The 22,858-nt window shown below is 47.6% G+C and overlaps 2 long non-coding RNA genes across 2 annotated transcripts in view; one reads left to right on the top strand and one right to left on the bottom strand.

The window, feature by feature from the left end:
- Positions 1-8,095: 8,095 nt before the first annotated feature.
- LOC137532278 (uncharacterized) lies at positions 8,096-22,395 on the bottom strand. The gene is made up of 3 exons (XR_011023897.1): positions 21,655-22,395; positions 13,739-13,937; positions 8,096-8,176 (listed from the first exon to the last, which is right to left on the bottom strand). It is a non-coding gene; the product is annotated as an uncharacterized lncRNA (long non-coding RNA).
- LOC137532279 (uncharacterized) overlaps positions 21,885-22,858 on the top strand; it is a 34,903-nt gene continuing 33,929 nt past the window's right edge. Inside the window, exon 1 of the long non-coding RNA XR_011023898.1 lies at positions 21,885-22,217. This is a non-coding gene — a long non-coding RNA (uncharacterized lncRNA). The remainder of the gene's footprint in view (positions 22,218-22,858) is intronic.

Below are 22,858 nucleotides of genomic sequence, written 5' to 3' on the forward strand. Positions count from 1 at the left end.
CTTGGGAAACTAGTTTTAGAGTACAGCAACATTAAAAGGAACTGTACTGAATATATTGTAATTAAGGTGCCCATTAACGGTACAATTTTTTCACCAAATGCGATCTTTCGATGTGATTTTATGATCGATTTGAATAGAAAATGATCGATTTGTATAGAAAATTAGCTGTTTTTGAAGGCAATCAATAAGGAACGATTCTTTGGTAGATTGCTGAGTAGGATAAAATCTATCCAAAAGTTGCATTTTATGATAGACAGAATCATTCATTAAATGTAAACAATCGATAATTACCTTCCGATTATTTTCGATCGTGAAAATCGCATTGAAATATGGCATCTGGTGAAAAAATTGTACTGTTAATGGGAGCCTTTAGTAAAATAGCTTATTACGTACAATATAAAACTTTATAAATTATCTGGTCAGTGTTTGCCCATTTTAAAATCTTTCCTCACCCCAATTTGCATTCTGAAATCTTTATTGCTGTCAGGTGCATCTCTGCGGAATGCTTGTTTACCGGGAGTCCTGAAGCCAGGGAAAATAATACCTGGTCTCCAAGAATGCTGTGGGAGGAGAATTTTGCATATTTAAATAGCCTAGGCTGTGACATCATTGGGAGGGAAGGGCTACATACCAATATATTGAAAAATACTGTGTATAGATATAGGAAGTGATTCTGATGCTGAAAGCAAAATAATTATGGTAAACGTGAGTATCCTGAATAATTTACAACGTGTCACTTTGGTGCCTCTTTAGGGGCTGATGTAAGTTTGGTGAAGTTGCCGTGTGCTCCCTGCAATATTACCACGGTAACACACAAGGCACTTATGGGTTAATGGGCGGTCTTCCTACTGCGCTCCTAATGGTAAAATTGCTGTGCGCTCCCTGCACAATTACCTCTGAGCTCAGATCACACTGCTATCCATGCACCTGACCCTGCCATAGGAATGATCCAGTCCTGTGCTGCTGGAGCTATAAAGTCTACCCCACACACTTTCCATGACATGAGGTGTGCACATGGGGGATAGAATTGCGCCTCTCTTCTCTTTTTTGCTGGAGCAATGTGAAGGATACATCAGTTGTGATGCTTTGTGATGTGAAGCTCCACGACCCCTTAAAGAGAACCCGAGGTGGGTTTGAAGAATGTTATCTGCATACAGAGGCTGGATCTGCCTATACAGCCCAGCCTCTGTTGCTATCCCAAACCCCGCTAAGGTCCCCCTGCACTCTGCAATCCCTCATAAATCACAGCCACGCTGCTGACAAACAGCTTGTCAGAGCTGGCTGTGTTTATCTCTATAGTGTCAGTCTGCTGCTCTCCCCGCCTCCTGCAGAACTCCAGTCCCCGCCTGCATCCCTTCCCTCCCTGCTGATTGGAGGGAAGGGACGGGGGCAGGGACCGGAGCTATGCAGGAGGCGGGGGAGCAGCCGAGACTGACACTACAGATGTAAACACAGCCTCACAACAGGGCTGTGATTTATGAAGGATTGCAGAGTGCAGGGGGACCTTAGGGGGGTTTGGGATAGCAATAGAGGCTGGGCTGTATAGGCAGATCCAGCGTCTGTATGCAGATAACATTCTTTAAACACACCTCGGGTTCTCTTTAACCACCCTGGCGTTCTGATTAAATCGCCAGGGTGGCTGCGGGAGGGTTTTTTTTAAATAAAAAAAAAACTATTTCATGCAGCCAACTGAAAGTTGGCTGCATGAAAGCCCACTAGAGGGCGCTCCGGAGGCGATCTTCCGATCGCCTCCGGCGCCCAGAATAAACAAGGAAGGCCGCAATGAGCGGCCTTCCTTGTTTTGCTTATATCGTCGCCATAGCGACGAGCGGAGTGACGTCATCGACGTCAGCCGACGTCCTGACGTCAGCCGCCTCCGATCCAGCCCTTAGCGCTGGCCGGAACTTTTTGTTCCGGCTGCGCAGGGCTCAGGCGGCTAGGGGGGCCCTCTTTCGCCGCTGCTCGCGGCGAATCGCCGCAGAGCGGCGGCGATCAGGCAGCACACGCGGCTGGCAAAGTGCCGGCTGCGTGTGCTGCACTTTATTTGATGAAAATCGGCCCAGCAGGGCCTGAGCGGCAGCCTCCGGCGGTGATGGACGAGCTGAGCTCGTCCAGACCGCTCAGGAGGTTAAAGGACAACTGAAGTGAGAAGATTATGGAGGCTGCCATGTTTATTTCCTTTTAAACAATACCAGTTGCCTGGCAGCCCTGCTGGTCTGCTTGGCTGCAGAAGTGTCTGTATAATACTAGAAACAAGCATGGAGCTAATCTTTCAGATCTGACAATAATGTCAAACACCTGATCTGCTGCATGCTTGTGCAGGGTCCATGGATGAAAGTATTAGAGGCCAAGGGTCAGCAAGGCTGCCAGGCAACTGGAATTTCTTAAAAGAAAATAAACATGGCAGCCTCCATATACCTCTCTCTTCAGTTGTCCTTTAAAAGTACCTTTATTGCGAAAGTCGTAAAATGTAAAATCTATGTCAACACATACAAATAAGTACGTTTCTCCCAAATTAAAATGCTTTTCAGGGAGTGTCTTAATAAAGGCCATGCTGAGAATCCCCCATGAGGATATGGACTAGTCCAAATCCTGTCAGTTCTGCCAGCTTTCTGCTGCTAACCATAAGTGACAGCAACATAGTAGAAAATTAATTTAGAGCTCATTTTACTCTGGGAGAAACGTGATTCTTATTTATGTGTTTACATATATTTTACATTTTCTAATTGTTTTGCAATAATGGTCCTTTGAGAAGAATCGAAGGATAGCGGTCATGTTCCATCACCCTGTTGGACCTGTGTGTGAAGAGGAATGTGCAGTGTGTGTGGATCCACAGACCGAAGATGAATGGAATTTATATTGTTCTGAGCTACATTATAATTGTGGGACTGACAGTGGGAGGTGACTGCAAGGCGTAATGAGCAGCAGCTGCTGACAGTTTGTGGCCATATTGTGTGTGCCGGGTTCGGTTGGGCCTTACTATCGAATGACTCACCTCACCCTCAAGGGATTATGGGACTGGTCAGTGGACAGCATAGGAACAGTGCTAGAAGGTTTATTTACACGGGATATTTCTGATATTGTATTGTGGAGCGCCAACCAAAAAAGGACAGCTGTAACCTGCTATAAAAAAAGTAAGATACTCCCCTCAGAAGAGGGAAGACTCTGGATCCCTAATAGCCTTCCCGTTCCTCTGTGTCCCCTCGTTCCACTGCCGGGGCCCTTGTTCAAATCTACCGCTGGCTGCTGCTTCAGGTCTTCTAGTATGGAGCTGCTTGTCTTTGGAAGTACTTGGAGACCCGAGTACTTCAGTGGCCCTCCGAGGATACCCAAAGGCCTTGTCCACATTAAAGTTGAAAACTGGAACGGGGGCCAGCGGCAGTGGAACGAGGGGACATAGAGAGGAACGGGTAGGCTCTAAGGCAGGGGTGGCAAACTCCAGTACAAAATGGGGAGAATTAAACACTGGGACAAAGTTGTGGGCCAACTTCAATGTCTAATGGCCACTGCTTTAGCCGTGTCCGTGTTCTACCTTCTCCCCGTGTCTGTGTGAGTTTCCTCCAGGCACTCTACGATACACGCACTACACCATATATACATAGACATATGACTGCAGTAGAGATTAGATTGTGAGCTCCTCTGAGGGACAGTTAAGTGACAAGATCATATACTCTGTACAGCGCTGCGAAACATGTAGGTGCTATATAAACACTAATGCCTTAGAATTATGCCGTCTCTACCCAGCAGTTACCTTGTTTAGATGATTAAACTCCCTATTGTATTGTGATTACTTAGCTAGACTGTCATTAGCTTAGACTTCAGTATTTCCCACCAGTGGAGTAGCTAAAGAGCTGTAGACCCGATGCAAGTTTTACATGGGGCCCCCCCAAACACTCTATACGTAACAATTGATACGTCACACCAAAACCCGCCAATGGCAACTACAGTGTCAGAGGTGCAAGAAGGGAATGGGGAGCAGTGTGTTCATGCTTACTACTATTTAAAGTATCTATAGAAGTTATTATAACGAGCACAGGACCAATAGAGAGCTAATACTGCAGTTGAGGGAGGGCCCTTCGGGGCCTCTCTGGGGCCCCGATGCGGTAGCAACCTCTGCAACCCCTATTGCTACGCCCCTGTTCCCCACACTCAGATTATACACACGCTTTCTCACAGCCCCCTCCGATAGAACCGTCACCTGGTATTTACAGTATTTGCATCTGCACAGTACGGCCACGCAGGGAGCGCCGCACACAAGTTCAATGGATATTCTGACAGTGCGGCCACAAGGGGGAGCTCCGCACACAAGTTCAATGGACATTTTCCTAGTAACGTCGACAAGGGGGAGCTCTGCACACAATGCTGCCGGCTTACATACCGTTCCTGGTTCCAGGATACTCGGTGGGATGCTCCTAGTCTCGTCCCCCTCGGCTGTGTACAGCAGAGACACACCAACCTCCTCCATCCTTTTGTCGCATGAGCGCTGCTTCCTGTGCCCACGGAAATCGTGTTTCCGTCCCGCAGGTGATGCAGATGCCTCGCGCTGGTGACGTGGAGCTGTGCGATTAAAGGGACACTTAAGTAAAAAAAAAAAATGAGTTTTACTCACCTGGGGCTTCCAATAGCCCCCTGCAGCTGTCCGGTGCCCTCGCCGTCTCCCTCCGATCCTCCTGGCCCCGCCGGCAGCCACTTCCTGTTTCGGTGACAGGAGCTGACAGGCTATGGACGCGAGTGATTCTTCACGTTCCTGGCCACAATAGCGCCATCTATGCTGCTATAGCATATATCATATACCATATAGCAGCATAGAGGGTGCTAATGTGTCTGGGAACTCGAAGAATCACTCGCGTCCCCAGTCTGTCAGCTCCTGTCACCAAAACAGGAAGTGGCTGCCGGCGGGGCCAGGAGGATCAGAGGGAGACGGCGAGGGCACCGGACAGCTGCAGGGGGCTATTGGAAGCTCTAGGTGAGTAAAACTCATTTTTTTTGTTTGACTTAAGTGTCCCTTTAAGCACACCTTGCCAGTGATGTATATACTATACTGTAATATATATGTTATATCTATTAATACAAGATTAATTCTTGGCACAGCATATACTGTCAGGCTGTATAACGGTAAGCACAGCTTTAATACAAGGTTTTCACACTGGTTTCTTCAACTAGATGTTCAAGTATTACTGTACATGTTTGCTAGCCTTGCAACGCATAGCTGTCTCTTGCAGCATTTCATAGCTCCCGCCTCCCAACTATCCCTGCTTTGGAGGGACAGTACCTCTTTAGGGACCCTGTCCCTCTGTCTTCCTCATTTGTCCCTCTTTCTTGACTGATGTATATGTTACGGCCAGAACCCGAAGTGTGGCCACCTCGCGTTCTGGCCAGCCACTTCGGGTTCTGGCCAGCCACTTCGGGTTCTGGCCGGCCAATGTGTGAAGTGGCCGCAGCGCAGCAGCCAATGTTAGAAATGTAATGTTTAAATGTATTAAAACCTGCTTAATTTCATGAAATGTAATAGATGAAGCCGCCGGCTTTCGCACTGCCTCCTCTCCTCCTCCTCCCCCCCCCCACCGCCTCTCTCCGGATTCTCCTACAGAAGGAGGCCCGGTGGATGAGAAAGTTGGAGTCCATCAACTCCAAGGGGATGAATGAAATGTTCAGCTTGAAATGTTTTTTATGATGCTGTATTATGTGTTACTGACTTAATTTCTCTCTCTCTCCAATCCCCAGGTATTAATGGGACACACACCATCGTGATTGGTTGGGGGTGTCGGTTGGAGGGTGGTAAGATGGATCTGTGGTCCAAATATTTGCAACAGAAGTTTTTCGCAGTATTGTCTGTATTAGGTTTACCTAAGATGCAGTAATTTGATTTGTTAATCAGGTTTACCAAGGTAGACGGATATAGTAATGCCTCTGATTAGTGCCCTAAGGGGTTAACAAGACTTTGGGCTGTGTGATGTCAGTGATCAGTTGACTTGTCAGCTGACAAGATGGAGGTGGTCCAATTTAGGGTGTGGTGGTTAGAAGTATGTATTTATTCACTGTGTGCCATTCAATGTATGTACACCTGATGAAGGGGATATGCCCCGAAACATGTCGTGTATTACTGGGATTTGATAAAACGCAAGTTTGAAGCCAATTGAGTGCCTCCTTCGTATTTACTACATTGAACCGTGTGTGGAGTGGTGACCCACAGAGGGATTGTGCACCGGCAACATAGACCTGACTAGGCCTATTCCACAGGGACTCGCTGCAGTTTGCTTGTTCAGAACCCAAAGTGGCTGGCCAGAACGCGAAGTGACCACACTTCGGGTTCTGGCCATAACATATACATCTACAGTGGTTTGCAAAAGTATTCGGCCCCCTTGAAGGTTTTCCACATTTTGTCATATTTCTGCCACAAACATGTATCAATTTTATTGGAATTCCATGCGAAAGCCCAATACAAAGTGGTGTACACGTGAGAAATGGAACGAAAATCATACATGATTCCAAACATTTTTTACAAATAAATAACTGCAAAGTGAGGTGTGAGTAATTATTCAGCCCCTTTTGGTCTGAGTGCAGTCAGTTGCCCATAGACATTGCCTGATGAGTGCTAATGACTAAACAGAGTGCACCTGTGTGTAATCTAATGTCAGTACAAATACAGCTGCTCTGTGACGGCCTCAGAGGTTGTCTAAGAGAATATTGGGAGCAACAACACCATGAAGTCCAAAGAACACACCAGACAGGTCAGGGATAAAGTTATTGAGAAATGTAAAGCAGGCTTAGGCTACAAAAAGATTTCCAAAGCCTTGAACATCCCACGGAGCACTGTTCAAGCAATCATTCAGAAATGGAAGGAGTATGGCACAACTGTAAACCTACCAAGACAAGGCCATCCACCTAAACGCACAGGCCGAACAAGGAGAGCGTTGATCAAAAATGCAGTCAAGAGGCCCATGGTGACTCTGGACGAGCTGCAGAGATCTACAGCTCAGGTGGGGGAATATGTCCATAGGACAACTATTAGTCGTGCACTGTACAAAGTTGGCCTTTATGGAAGAGTGGCAAGAAGAAAGCCATTGTTAACAGAAAAGCATAAGAAGTCCCATTTTCAGTTTGCCACAAGCCATGTGGGAGACACAGCAAACATGTAGAAGGTGCTCTGGTCAGATGAGACCAAAATGAAACTTTTTGGCGAAAACGCAAAACGCTATGTGTGCAGAAAACTAACACTGCACATCACTCTGAACACACCATCCCCACTGTCAAATATGGTGGTGGCATTATTATGCTCTGGGGGTGCTTCTCTTCAGCAGGCACAGGTAAGCTGGTCAGAGTTAATGGGGAGATGGATGGAGCCAAATACAGGGCAATCTTGGAAGAAAACCTCTTGGAGTCTGCAAAAGACTTGAGACTGGGGTGGAGGTCTTCAAGCAGGACAACGACTCTAAACATAAAGCCAGGGCAACAATGGAATGATTTAAAACAAAGCATATCTGTGTTAGAATGGCCCAGTCAAAGTCCAGATCTAAACCCAGTCGAGAAGCTGTGGCAAGATCTGAAAACTGCTGTTCAGAAACGCTGTCCATCTTATCTGACGGAGCTGGAGCTGTTTTGCAAAGAAAAATGGGCAAGAATTTCAGTCTCTAGATAAGCAAAGCTGGTAGAGACATACTCTAAAAGACTGGCAGCTGTAATTGCAGCAATTTTAAAAAAAAATGTTTGGAATCATGTATGATTTTCATTCCACTTCGCACGTGTACACCACTTTCTATTGGTCTTTCACGTGGAAATCCGATAAAATTGATTCATGTTTGTGGCAGTAATGTGACAAAATGTGAAAAACTTCAAGGAGGCCGAATACTTTTGCAAACCACTGTATGTATTCATATGTATACTTCTTATTTTCAAATGTTAATATGAAGGAAAATGAACCAGGATAGAAAGTACCAGTGTGGTTTAAACTATAAAATAACATATTTTTCTTTTGGGAAAAGGGTAGGAGGCGCCCGTGGACGTGTATCTGTGGTTCTTATATTAGATGTGGCAATTCAAACAAGGTATTAATGGTCCTACCTTATAGTAGTACAACTCACACGTAAAGTGATGGTTGATGTTTCTCAAACTTTATTAGGGCACAATTGACAACGCGTTCCGCGGCCACGCCGCTTCCTCAGGTCTATAGGTGTGCCTTCAAATACAACATGGCAACAATCAGGATAGACACACCACTAAACGTTAGTATAAGCATAAAAAACAGTAAATTACAATAAATCACCGAATCAATATATAATAAAAAAATATTCGGAACGTACCACAGTACTCCACAGGAAAAAATGTATGCATCCATATACATATACCTATATATATATATATATATATATATATATATATATATATATATATATATATATATATATATATATATATATATATATATATATACACACACACACACACATAAGCGTGTGTGGGAGTAAATGTGTCTGCAGGTCCCACATATTTTTTGTCGGCAGGGTGATGAACATTACCCTGCCGACAAAAAATATGTGGGACCTGCAAACACATTAACTCCACTGACAGGGTAACGATACCAGGTTCACAACAGGAGTACAGAGTACAAGGTACATTTTCCTGTGGTTCCACCAATCTGGTATATCTGATCATGTGTGCTAAATGCCCCAATGTTTTGTACGTGGGAGAAACTGGACAAACTCTGCGCAAACGTATGAATGGACACAGGCACACTATTAATGATACCAAATCTGGACTCCCAGTTGCTACACACTTTCGGTCCAACGGACACAGCATGGATGATCTTCGTGTCACTGCCCTGAAGGGTGGCTTCAAAATGTCAAATGATTGATTAATAGCAGAAACAAAATTTATAAATTGGTTCAAAGCTGTGCAGAACGGATTGAATAAGGACAACAACTTCCTATATTGGTATGAGATTGATGATATTTGAACTTTCAACAGCCATTATAGCTGAATTTGTGAACTAAGAATTTACGATACCTCTGTGTCAGTCCAACTCCCAGGTCTGTGAGCAGGTGTTAAACAAGGATCCTTATCTTAGCTTACAACCTCTAACCCCAGGTCCATGGTCTGTGTGAATTAAGGCATCTTAATGACATGTATTTATGCTTGAAAAAATATCTGTTTTCCCTTTTGATGTTGCATGTATATAAGCTGTCTGTACCACCAGTTTGCAAACTAACAGGATATAAGCCAGACGAAGGCTGCAAGGCCGAAAGCTTGCTTATTTTTATTCATTTTTAGTTAGCCAATAAATGGTATCATCCTGGTTTAAAACTTCTTGCTTTTACTGATGGCTAACACGGTACAATACCCTACTGCTACCAATATAAAAACGTATGTGGCTGTAAGGGCCCACTAGTGCAACTAACCATAAATATTAAAGAAGTGGGGCTCAGTAATGTGTGTAGGATGAATGGATCTGAGGTGCCTATAAGTGTGTAGAGCAGTAGGGTGAGAGAATCTAATGGTTAAGTATATTTTTCTTTTGAAATCTTTATAGTATGCGTGACTAGGGGTGTGCCTAGGGCGTCATTAAAGGTACCCTTAACTGTGGTTCAAAAAAAAGTTTCATTCACCTGGGGCTTTCCCAAGCCTCCTGCAGCCATCCTGTGCCTGCGTAGCTCCTCCAGTGTCCTCCGGTCCCCCGCCGCAGCTTAGTTTTGTTTTCGGCCGACTGCCAGTAGTCCTCCGGCAACGTGTCCTATTCTTCCGCATTCCCCGGCGTAAAGTGCCGTAAAGCGCGTCCATGGAACACATTCCCCGCCGTAAAGCGCGGCCGAATGACGGAATTATGGTGCTTTACGTTGGGGAATGTGGAAGAATAGGATGCATTGCCGGAGGACGATTGCCAGTCGGCCGAAAACAAAACTAAGCCGCGGCGGGGGACCGAAGGACACTGGAGGAGCTGTGCGGGCACAGGACGGCTGCCGGACGCTTGGGAAAGCCCCAGGTAAGTGAAACTTTTTTTTGAACCACGGTTAAGGTTCCCTTTAAGGGTGTAGTACATTGTAGGGGAAAATGTCATCCGGAACTCAGCTGCTTACTTTGGAGGGTTATGAACCTTGCTCAAAAAACACCTGCAATATATATGATGGTGATCTTCTTCACCTCTTGCTCAAAAAGCACCTTCAGATAGGCTCACAGTCAAAACCAAGGAGACGTGCAGCAAGTTGGAGTAGTGCAGAGCACAACAAAAACACATAGCACATGGAGAAAAAATACTGTGCACCTGTCTCTTTAAACGTTTTTTATATTTATTCTGTCCTTCAGCCAAAAATCAACGGTATTGACATACAGAAAGAAGAAGCGTCAAACCTGGATGACAGACGGTGCTGCGGTGTGCAGGGGAAAGGTGACCAGGGGAAGAATGGACGGCACTACAGCCGTTTCACGCCAGACTGGCGCTTGCTCACGTGCGTGTCCTTAGAGAGACAGCGCCGTGCGGCTTCCTGGATAGGACCTTAAAGCCGCGCCCCCATCGATGTCTCATTGGTGGGGAGTGCGTGTGGGGAAAGGTCGGGGGTGAGAGGGCGGAGACTCGCCGTCGATCGGCCAGAAGCTTGCGCTAGTGTGATTTTACTGAGCGGCGCTTTGTGGATAATTAACAAAGTGACATCTTGTGCAGATACTTAAAACTCATGCTTGGTGCTAATAAATATACATAAACACATCCTTATTACAGGCATAACACGTACATAGTGATTAATAATGTGCATAATCAAATTCACATTTAGTGAAGCATATTCACTGTGCTGGTTAATACTGTGCAAAAAATGCACCCATAGACGCTGGCATAATGACATTACATAATTCTTATTATTCTTATCTCCTACAGTATTTAAAGAGAGACTGAAGTGAAAATAAATCTCGCTTCAGACCTCAGAGTTAGCAGGGGCATGTGTGCCCCTGCTAAAACGCCGCTATAGCACGGCTTAACGGGGGTCCCTTCACCCCCAAATCCCCCTCCGTAATGCGGGGGAGCGCTTCCTGGTTGGGGCAGGGCTAACCGCCGCAGCCCTGCCCCACGCGCGTCTGTCAGCGAGTATCTCCGCCTCTCCCCCGCCCCTCTCAGTCTTCCTTCACTGAGAGGGGCGGGGGAGAGGCGACGATGCGCCGCTGACAGACGCGACTGGAGGCAGGGCTGCAGCCGTTAGCCCTGCCTCCAGGAGCGACCAAATTCACGACCAAGTCGTGCTGGGGTGGGTTTGTGCGGCGCGATAGCGGCGGTTTAGCAGGAGCACACGTGCCCCTGCTAACTTTGAGCTCTGAAGCGAGATTTATTCTCGCTTCAGAGTCTCTTAAAAATCATTATTTTATTACTGTAATGATTAAATAATACACCCCAAATAATAACCCCAACAAAAAAAATCCCCATTAAAAAAGACCAGGAGCGGCAATACGAGTCCTAGAGACCTAATGGGTTACATTAACCTTTAAAATTGCCACCCTTCTATATTTTACAGAATTTTACAGAACCAAAGAGGTCCGAGGCACCATTACACTTATGGGAGAGTGATAACTCACTCATCCATCTATGCAATGGAAGCACAAAGCGGCTTATGTCCCTCACTGTGGGACTTCTCAAAGGGCCCAAAACCTAGTCCCAATCCGAGCATCTTGGGCCTCAAAAGCCTATTTATTAATAAGAAATGTAATAAGGATGTGTTTATGAATATTAATTAGCACCAAGCATGAGTTTTAAGTATCTGCACAAGATGTCACTTTGTTAATTATCCACAGAGCGCCGGTCGGTAAAATCACACTAGCGCAAGCTTCTCGCCGATGAAAGGCAAGTCTCCGCCCCCTCACCCCCGGCCTTTCCCCACACGCCCTCCACACCAATGAGACAGCGCCGGGGGCGCGGCTTGAAGGTCCTATCCAGGAAGCCGCACGGCGCTGTCTCTCTAAGGACACGCTCATGAGCAAGCGCCGGTCTGGTGTGTCATTCTTCCCCTGGTCACCTTTCCCCTGCACACCACAGCACCGTCTGGAATCTAGGTTTGACGCTTCTTCTTTCTGTATGTCAATACATATTTTTTCTCCATGTGCTATGTGATTAAGGGTGTGACAGGGGTGTGGCTTAAGTGTCCCTATTTCTTATCTCACTAAAGTTGGAAGGTATGGCTGGTTACAATTTCTGGGGCACCAACACAGGTGTCCATTTAAATATCTGAATGGTCGCCTATGGCAGCGCCCAAATTTCCTATTTCAGAGTCTCCCACATAGGTAGCCAGAGAGCCCTGTTTATGTGGCAAGAGAGGGCCCCAAATACACCACACAGCAGAGGGAGAATGAAAGTGAACCTTAACTGTATGAAAAAAAAAAGTTTAACTTTCCTGGGGCATCTACCACCCCCCTGCAGCTGCCCTGTGCTTGCACCGGGACACACCCATCCTCCGGTGCCTCGCTACACCCTACTTTCGTTCTAATGAGAGCCTCTGGTCCACTCGCCTCCTAATTGCGCTCCCATGGACGGGAGCACTCTGCAGATTTGCAGCACTAAAAAATCTCTACTGCTAAATCTCTACATAGATGAGAGCGTTATTAAGGAGCCGCACATGCACAGTGGCCAGTCAGTCTGGAAGAGGATCGCTGAGGGGGCACAGGGCAGCTGCAGGGGGCTGGTAGAAACCGCAGGTAAGTTAAACCTGTTTTGATTTCTTTTCTTTTTTTACTTAATAAGGTTCCCTTTAACTCACCTCTCCAGGTTCGCAGTAGTGATGGGTCGTTCGCGAACGAGCCGGCTCTTTGCTGCGAACGACAAGAGCCGACTCCCACTTTGAGGAGAGCCGGTGCCTCAGCCACCCCACATAGCCCTGCTTTGCTGTGTAATAAAGGGTGCTAAGGCATGCTGGGAGATGTAGTCCTCCTCTTGCAGCTTGTAGGAGTGTATGGGGCGGAGCAGAGCAAGAGCAGGAGGGATTGCCCCAGTCAGAGAAGCAGTCTGGAGTTGTCATGGAGACGGGGGCGGGGCTTTTACGCCAATTCTGAATGGTGTCTAGTGATATTTAATGAAGAGCCGATTGAGGCCTCTTGCACACTGCAAGCGATTCCGATTCCGCTTTTTAATCGGTTTTTACATCCGATTCTGATTTGCAGTTTGCTCCCTGCACACTGCAAATCGGAATCGGATCTAAAAACTGATTAAAAAGCGGAATCGGAAATGCATGCAGTGTGCAAGAGGCCTGAGAGCCGGCTCTTTAATGGGAGCCGATTCAGAAGAGCCGATTCTCTGAGAAGAGCCGGAATTCCCATCACTAATAGTAACATGTCTGTAGATGTAAGGCCTGTACACACTGAAAATCACCAGAAGCAGTGTGATGCAATGTTGCTGAGGGGATCTGTTGCTGGTTTTATGATTGTTCAATTATGAAATAATGCAAAGTACCAGTATGGGCTGCTGGCCGGGGGAGAGCACACCTGTCTGCTCAGCCTGCCATGTGCAGCAGCAGCACCCCTGATCACGTGCAGCTCAGTCTGCAGCCACCTGCATCCATATACAGCCGCCCTGTTCTTCCAGCAGCCTCACTACGGGATTCCCCAGACTCACAATATACACACAGCCCTCCCATAGAACTGGCTCCTAACAGGGTCTATGTACATCAATAAGAGTTCTATAGTGGCCACACGGGGGAGCTCCGCACACAAGTTCCATGAACATTTTACAGTCCGGCCACAAGAGGGAGCTCCGCACACAATGCTGCCAGCTTACATACGCGATCCTGGTTCCTGGCTGTTCCGGGTGATGCCTCCAGAGGGTAGGCGGACTCTCGTCCTCGGCTGTGCAGAGCGGAGACTCGTCCAACTCCTCCGGCTGTCAGTGTCTCGAGTGTGCTGTGTCCGTGGAGGGCGTGTTTCCGGTCACCTCACCTTCTGCAGATGCCTCGCGCTTCCAGCTCACCCGGCCAGTGCTATATGTAATGTATGCAATAGCATTGCTGACTATACTGTAATATATATATGCTATATGTTAATAGAAGATTAATACATGCACAACATATATTGTCAGGCTGTATAATGGTAAGCGCAGAGTTTATACAATGATTTAACACTTAATACTGCAACTAGGTTTACAATCATTACCTTTGTGCTGTTACTGTGGACTTATCATTCTGCTGGACTATCTTTACATTGATAACACAGTCCACTTCAGCTTATAGGAGGGCTATCTAACTCTGGGCTCACCTCCATCTCTTTCCCTGAACCCTAGCAATCATTAGGGCTCTTTCACATCACAGAGCGTGTGCAGGAACCGATTTCGTGCACGCATTATGACCTGCGGCGTGACTTTGGGAAGTTGCGGTGGGACGCTGATTAGCGGCGGTAGTTCTAATTCACCCTGCGGGAGAATGCTGCGGCTGGACGTTACGAAGCTCCCAGATGCATTACAATGTAACGCTCTGGAATGTGTCATCTAATGTGAAAGTGAACATGAAAGTCAAATAGGTTTTCATGTTATCTTTCTAAACGCAGCCTAGGAGCGATCCGTCAAAACGCACGGTGCAGCTCCTAGTGTGAGAGAGCCCTTACTGGTTCAGCCATATCACACTGCAGACCTCGGATCCAAGTTGCACAGCTGCTGAGCCATAAAACATCACCTGCAATTCTTCTTAGGGCTCATTCACACTAATTCACACTAAGTGCTGCGCTGTCAGTTTTGATGCATTGCACATAGTGTGCGATCCACATGGTAACATGAAAGTCCATAGACTTTCATGTTAGTAGTCACTGTAGAGCTGTGCGTTCCCGGGTGTTGCGATTTAACACGTCTGGGAACATCTTATCACATGACAAACACATTTTCCCAATGGGTTCTATTGTGTTGCTGCTGCCAATGTCTGCGCTTTAAGACACCTCAATGTGCATTCCGTGCGATGGAGACGCATGCACAAAATCGCATTTGTGCATGTGTTCTGTAGTGTGAATTAGCCCTTAGCCACAATTCTAGGGACACAGTGGGTTGCAAAAGTATTCGGCCCCCTTGAAGTTTTCCACATTTTGTCATATTACTGCCTCAAACATGAATCAATTGTATTGGAATTCCACGTGAAAGACCAACACAAAGTGGTGTACACATGAGAAGTGGAACGAAAATCATACATGGTTCCAAACATTTTTTACAAATAAATAACTGCAAAGTGGTGTGTGCATAACTATTCGGCCCCCTTTGATCTGAGTGCAGTCAGTTGCCTATAGACATTGCCTGATGAGTGCTAATGACTAAATAGAGCGCACCTGTGTGTAATCTAATGTCAGTACAAATACAGCTGCTCTGTGAGGGCCTCAGAGGCTGTCTAAAGCCGCATCTACACGCGTAGATGCGGCCGCGATGTTCCTTATCAATCGAGCCGGCTCAATTGAAAAGATCCGGCAGGACGGATCTCCCCACCGCCGATTCCCTGCTCGCTTCCCGCGAGGGGACAATGGCAGGGAATCGAGCGGAGGATAAGCGTCGCGGCGACGAGCGGGAATCGAGCGGGTATTGGGCAATCATTCAGAAATGGAAGGAGTATAGCACAACTGTAAACCTACCAAGACAAGGCCATCCACCTAAACTCACAGGCCGAACAAGGAGAGCGCTGATCAGAAATGCAGTCAAGAGGCCCATGGTGACTCTGGACGAGCTACAGAGATATACAGCTCAGATGGGGGAATCTGTCCATAGGACAACTATTAGTCGTGCACTGTACAAAGTTGGCCTTTATAGAAGAGTGGCAAGAAGAAAGACATTGTTAACAGAAAAGCATAAGGGCTCGTCTCCACTAGTGCGCGTGCGTCTCGCAGACGCACGCCGCACTGAGTCGGTGGGCGGGATCGCAGGAAAATCCCATGAGCCGTGCCATGCACGGCTATGGGATTCGCAGCCTCCGCGGCGAATTCTGCGGGGGGTTCCGGGCGAATCGCTCCCGCAAGCGATTCCGCCGCGGCGCCGTCATCCCCTATGGCAGATTTTACCCGTGCGAATCATGTGAGGGAAACTCTGCAGAATCGCCGGCGCAACCGCCCTAGTGGAAACGGGCCCTAAGAAGTCCCATTTGCAGTTTGCCACAAGCCATGTAGGGGACACAGCAAACATGTGGAAGAAGGTGCTCTGGTCAGATGAGACCAAAATGGAACTTTTTGGCCAAAATGCAAAACGCTATGTGTAGCGGAAAACACTGCACATCACTCTGAACACACCATCCCCACTGTCAAATATGGTGGTGGCAGCATCATGCTCTGGGAGTGCTTTCTTCATCAGGGACAGGGAAGCTGATTATACATAGATGGTGAAGTCCGCTCAACCGTCCACCCTGCAGGGTCAGAGCAGGAACAAGGAACCTTTACCTCAAATATACAGTGTCCAAGAAAGAGATGTTCCGCTCGATAATCCAGCAAAATAGAAAATCTCTATGATAGCAGTAACACACGACACAACATGTCTGCTGCTCTATGTGTTACTGCTATAATGAGGTTTTTCTATTTTGCTGGATCATCGAGCGGAACATCACTTTCTTGGACACTGAAGCTGATTATAGTTGATGGGAAGATGGAGGGAGCCAAGTACAGGGCAATCTTGGAAGAAAACCTCTTGGAGTCTGCAAAAGACTTGAGACCGGGGCGGAGGTCTTCCAGCAGGACGGGTCTTTGCGCCGCCGGCAATCGGAGGGCAGGGAGGGACGCCGCAGGGAGAGGGGAATCATGTTGCCAGCGCTAGGCTAGCTACATGATAGAAAAAAAATGTGCAAAAAACGTTCCGGCCACGGGAATCAGAACGCCAGGCAGGTTAAAACAAAACATATCTATGTGTTAGAATGGCCCAGTCAAAGTCCAGATCTAAATCCAGTCGAGAATCTGTGGCAAGATCTGAAAACTGCTGTTCACAAACGCTGTCCATCTTATCTGACTGAGCTGGAGCTGTTTTGCAAAGTAGAATGGGCAAGGATTTCAGTCTCTAGATGTGCAAAGCTGGTAGAAACATACCCTAAAAGACTGGCAGCTGTAATTGCAGCAAAGGGTAGTTCTACAAAGTATTGACTCAGGGTGCTGAATAATTACGCACAAACCCACTTTGCAGTTTTTTTTTTTTTTTATGTTTGGAATCATGTATGATTTTCATACCACTTCTCACGTGTACACCACTTTGTGTTGGTCTGTCATGTGGAATTCCAAAAAATTGATTCATGTTTGTGGCAGTAATATGACAAAATGTGGAAAACTTCAAGGGGGCCAAATACCTTTGCAAACCGCTGTATGTAATCATACTTCTTATTTTCAAATGTTAATATGGAGGAAAATGAACCAGGATAGAAAGCACCAGTGTGGTTTAAATCAGGGGTCCCCAACCTTTTCCGGCCCGGGGACCACTTTGACCAAATTTTTCTCTGGGGACCAGGTGGGGGTGGGGGGGAATGTGCGCGAGCTAGTGGACAGTGTCGTGCGCAGCGGGTAACAGGGGGGCTGGGGGTGGCGGCATAGCTAGCATAGTTGCTCCAGTATAGGGAGTTTAGTTACCCCAGTATGGCTAGTGTAGTGCCCCGGTATAGCTAGTATAGTGCCCCAGTATAGCTAGTATAGTGCCCCAGTATAGCTAGTATAGTGACCAGTACAGCGAGTATAGTACCCAGTATAGCTAGTATAGTGCACAGTATATAGCTAGTATAGTGCCCAGTATAGCTAGTATAGTGCCTAGTATGGGTAGGTAGTGCCCACCCCCCGGATCCAAACCCCCCCCCCCGGCCACCCGCGGCTGCCGCTCCTATTACCTTATGAGCTGGCAGCCGCTTGTTCTCTTAGATTCCCCGTAGCCGCTCTCCTCTTAGCAGCATCTCGTATTACAGCAGCGCGTATTGCGGCTGCTGTAAGGAAGGGAAGGAAGCGGGGCAGTGGCTTCCTGTAGCGGCGATATGCATTGCCGTTACCATGGGAACCGCTGTGCCACTTCCCCCCTTACAGCAGCCGCAAGACACGCTGCTGTAATACGAGATGCTGCTAAGAGGAGAGCGGCTACGGGGGAATATAAGAGAACAAGCGGCCGCCAGCTCATAAGGTAACAGGAGCGGCGGCCGCGGGGGGAGAGGGGCGAGATGACAGACCCGCCGCGGCCCGGTGGAAAACTGCCAACGGACCAGCAGTGGGTGGTTGGGGATCCCTGGTTTAAATTATAAAATAACATATTTTCTTTTTAAATCAATATAGTATGAGCGACTAGGGGTGTGCCTAGGGCGTGATTAAGGGTGTGGCAGGGGTGTGGCTTTAGTGTCCCTATTTTTTATCTCAAAAAGTTGGAAGGTATGGCCAGGGCCTGTTCGAGGGGCCGGTTACAATTTCTGGGGCACCAACACAGGTGTCCATTTAAATATCTGAATGGTCGCCTATAGCAGCACCCAAATGTCCTATTTCAGTCTCCCACATAGGTAGCCAGAGAGCCTTGTTTATGTGGCAAGAGAGGGCCCCGAATACACCGCACAGCCAGTGGCGTACCTAGGGCATTTGACACCCGGTGCTGGGTATTATAAGACACCCCCCCCCCCCCAAAAAAAAAAAGTAAAGGGGCAAAAAACGGGTGGGGCTATAACAAAAAACAATGGGAGCTAACTGTAATTTAACGTGAGCCCAGGGTGAGAGTGATATGGAGGCTGCCATATTTATTTCCTTTTAAACAATGCTAGTTGCCTGCCAGCCCTGCTGATCTATTTGGCTGCAGTAGTGAACTGAATCACACCAGAAACAAGCATGCTTGTTCAGGGTCTTGAAAGAATTAGAGGCAGAGGACCAGCACGGCAGCCAGGCAACTGGTATTGCTTAAAAGGAGATAAATATGGCAGCCTCACTATTATTCTCACCTCAGGTTCCCTTTAAAAGTGCAACGCAAAGACAGTGGACCCAAGTTTTGGTGACCCTTTCCCCAGAAAATTCACATACTTGTCCAGGTTTTCTCAAGAAAATACACATAATGTGTGCAGATTTGCCCAGAGAATACGTTCAATCAGGTCGGCAGATTTGCCCAGAAAATACATGCAATCATGTCGGCAGATTTGCCCAGAAAATACATGCAATCATGTCGGCAGATTTGCCCAGAAAATACATGCAATCATGTCGGCAGATTTGCCCAGAAAATACATGCAATCATGTCGGCAGGTTTGCCCAGAAAATACATGCAATCATGTCGGCAGGTTTGCCCAGAAAACACATGCAATCATGTCGGCAGATTTGCCCAGAAAACACATGCAATCATGTCGGCAGATTTGCCCAGAAAACACATGCAATCATGTCGGCAGATTTGCCCAGAAAACACTTCAATCGTGTAGCAGACCTGGCCAGAACATAAACGTAAAAATATAAATAAAAAAAAAAAAACATTTACTCACCTGCAGCAGAGCTCCTGTTCCAGACCTCAGTCCGGTGCGCAGCTCCCACGATCCTCTGCAGACAGCAACTGAAACTCCCAAAGTCTCCAGAGCAGGGCTTCGGACATTTTACCATAGCCCTGCTCTGCCGCTGCGGTGAACTGACACGGCATCTATTAGATGCCGAAAGTCAGTTCACGCTGGGGGGTGCTTGGAGAATTTTAGGAGGTGCTTCAGCACCCAAAACACCCCGCCCCCCCCGGTGTTGCCAGTGCCCCCAGTTTAGGTAGCTGGCAGTTGCCCCCAGTATAGGTAGCTAGTTGCCCCCAGTGAAGGTAGTATAGTTGCCCCAATATAGCTAGTATAGTTGCCCCCAGGATAGGCAGCATAGCTGCTGCCACCAATGTAGGTATTGTTGCTGCCCTCAGTGTAGCTAGTATAGTGGCCCCCCGTACAGCTGCCCTTCAGTATAGGTAGTATAGTGGCTGCCATAGTTGCCCCAGTATAGCTAGTATAGTGGCCTACAGTTTAGATAGTATAGTGGCCCCCAGTGTAGCTAGTATAGTGGCCTAAATTAGCTAGTAAAGTTACCCCCAGTGTAGCTAGTATAGTGGCCTCCATTGTAGCTGGTATGGTGCCCCCCCCCCCCCCCCAGTATAGGTAATATAGTAGCCCCCATAGTTGCCCCCAGTACAGCTAGTGTAGTGACCCCCCAGGCCCACCCCCCAGTGTAGCTAGAAGGAGGGGTGACAGCAGGGATAGTGGTGGGGAGGGTGGGGGACATATCCCCTCCCTCACCGGGGTCCCCTCCTTCTGCCTCTCTTACCCCCCCCCCCAAAATGCGGGCAGCGGGCAACAAACGGCGAGCAGGCGGGCGCAGAGAATACTCACGTTACTTCCGCGTATCAGCCTGGAACGCTGCGTCGCCGTCACGTGCCTCTTCTGCGCTTCCAATGATTGGAGCGCGCTGCGGCGAAAAGTGGGGAGGACTGAGGAGCGCGCAGCGACGAAGACTGGGGGGGGGGGCGGTCAGCAAAAAAGGGGCGTGGCCATGACATTGTATGGGCGGAGCTAACGAAATGATGTAACAGCGAGGCATAAGAAAGCTGTGTTTACGCCATGATGTGGACAAACGAGACTTTGCATCATGGGTGTGCAGAAACTGTGTGATGCTAATAGTATACCGTAACCACAAAGCAGCAAACATAGCCATCTATGACCATTAAATAATAAATGCAGTAACAGATACCCCGGACACCAGAAAATAAACGCAATGGGCAACATGTCAGCACAAAATAAACGCAATGCGGCCAACATGTCAGTACAAAATAAACGCAATGCGGGCAAACATGTCAGTACAAAATAAACGCAATGTGGGCAAACATGTCAGTACAAAATAAACGCAATGCGGGCAAACATGTCAGTACAAAATAAACGCAATGCGGGCAAACATGTCAGTAAAAAATTAACGCAATGCGGGCAAACATGTCAGTACAAAATTAACGCAATGCGGGCAAACATGTCAGTACAAAATAAACGCAATGCGGCCAACATGTCAGTACAAAATAAACGCAATGCGGGCAAACATGTCAGTAAAAAATTAACGCAATGCGGGCAAACATGTCAGTACAAAATTAACGCAATGCGGGCAAACATGTCAGTACAAAATAAACGCAATGCGGCCAACATGTCAGTACAAAATAAACGCAATGCGGGCAAACATGTCACTACAAAATAAATGCAATGCGGGCAAACATGTCAGTACAAAATAAATGCAATGCAGGCAAACATGTCAGTACAAAATAAATGCAATGCGGGCAAACATGTAAGTACAAAATAAATGCAATGCGGGCAAACATGTCAGTACAAAATAAACGCAATGCGGGCAAACCTGTCAGTACAAAATTAATGCAATGCGGGCAAACATTTCACCAGAAAATTAACGCAATGTGGGCAAACATTTCACCAGAAAAGAAACGCAATGCGGGCAAACATTTCACCAGAAAAGAAACGCAATGCGGGCAAACATTTCACCAGAAAAGAAACGCAATGCGGGCAAACATTTCACCAGAAAAGAAACGCAATGCGGGCAAACATTTCACCAGAAAAGAAACGCAATGCGGGCAAACATTTCACCTGGAAAAAAAAACAATGCGGGCAAACATTTCACCTGGAAAAAAAAACACAATGCGGGCAAACATTTCACCTAAAAAAAACACAATGCGGGCAAACATTTCACCTGGAAAAAAAAACGCAATGCGGGCAAACATTTCACCTGGAAAAGAAAGCATTTACTCACCTGGCAGAAGTCTCCGGCCTCTGGCGCGCTGCTCCCGGGACCAGCTTGCTGCTGATCTTCTCTCCCCTGTCACCATGAGCTTGCTGGTTAGTCTGTACTTCTCTCCCCTGCTGATAGGGCTACGGCAAGATGGCGCACGAAGCCCTGTACTGGAGACACAAGTAGTATCCAGTACAGGGCTCCGGCAGCCATCTTGCCGTAGCCCTGCTCGCCTGCCGGTGTCGGAACACCGGAAGACAGTTAGGCTGGAGCGGGGCTGCGGGCAATGAACTGGCACGGCGTCTATAGACGCCGCTGCCAGTTCATAATTAGAAATCTAATTGTATCGTCTCCATCCTACCTCACTGTGTAATTCCTGCTAGCGGCCGCTAGGGGGAGCTCCGGGATATAACTGCTTGTTCCTTCCCGGAGCTTCTGCCGGAGAATGTCGGGGCTGGGAGCTCCTGCCTATCGGGGATACAGAGAGAGAGACGCCGCACGTCTGTCTCCGCTGCTGCCGCCGCTCCGTCTGCGAAAAGAAGAATGAGTGCCGGGGTGACGTCATAGAAGCTATTGTGACGCAGGTGAGCAGCTCGAGCACCGCTGAGGATGGCACCTGCAGTGACACGTGACCACGCCCCTCTGCTGTTGCTGTGCCATGCTAGTGGATGGAGGTGACGTCATGGCAGCTAGTGTGACGCGCGTGTGCAGGTGGGCAGCTAGAGTCGAGCATCGCTGAGGAAGGCACCTGCAGTGACACGTGACCACGCCCCTCTGCTATTGCTATGCCATGCTAGTGGATGGAGGTGAGGCATTATGTGCAATAGGGAAAGGTCAGGAAGGGAGCGTGTGCTGCGCTGTATATACTGCTGTGCATGCATCATGCAGTTATGTACTCAGTGACCTGCATATGCCTATCCACACATTTAAGCTTGGGACACATCCAATTTTGATTGGCCAATTTTATCACTGCCATGTCGTATGAGAGGCTTATTTGCACAAGCTGGTCTCAGTATTTAAAGTCTCACTCTACATTGAGGTGGTAACAGTCTCTAGCAATTGGCCAATCAATGTTGGATGTGTGTCTGCACCCTGTTATTTTCACTCTATCTGCAATGCTGTGGTTATGTGATATACAGGGTTCGGCTGTCTAGAGTACTCTGGCCCGCCCCTTAGCATGTGGCTGCTCCTCCCCTCCTTAGTGCTGTCACACTGGGCAGCTCCG

The sequence above is a fragment of the Hyperolius riggenbachi genome, chromosome 9 (assembly GCF_040937935.1).
Source record: "Hyperolius riggenbachi isolate aHypRig1 chromosome 9, aHypRig1.pri, whole genome shotgun sequence".
Classification (NCBI taxonomy): Eukaryota; Metazoa; Chordata; class Amphibia; order Anura; family Hyperoliidae; genus Hyperolius; species Hyperolius riggenbachi.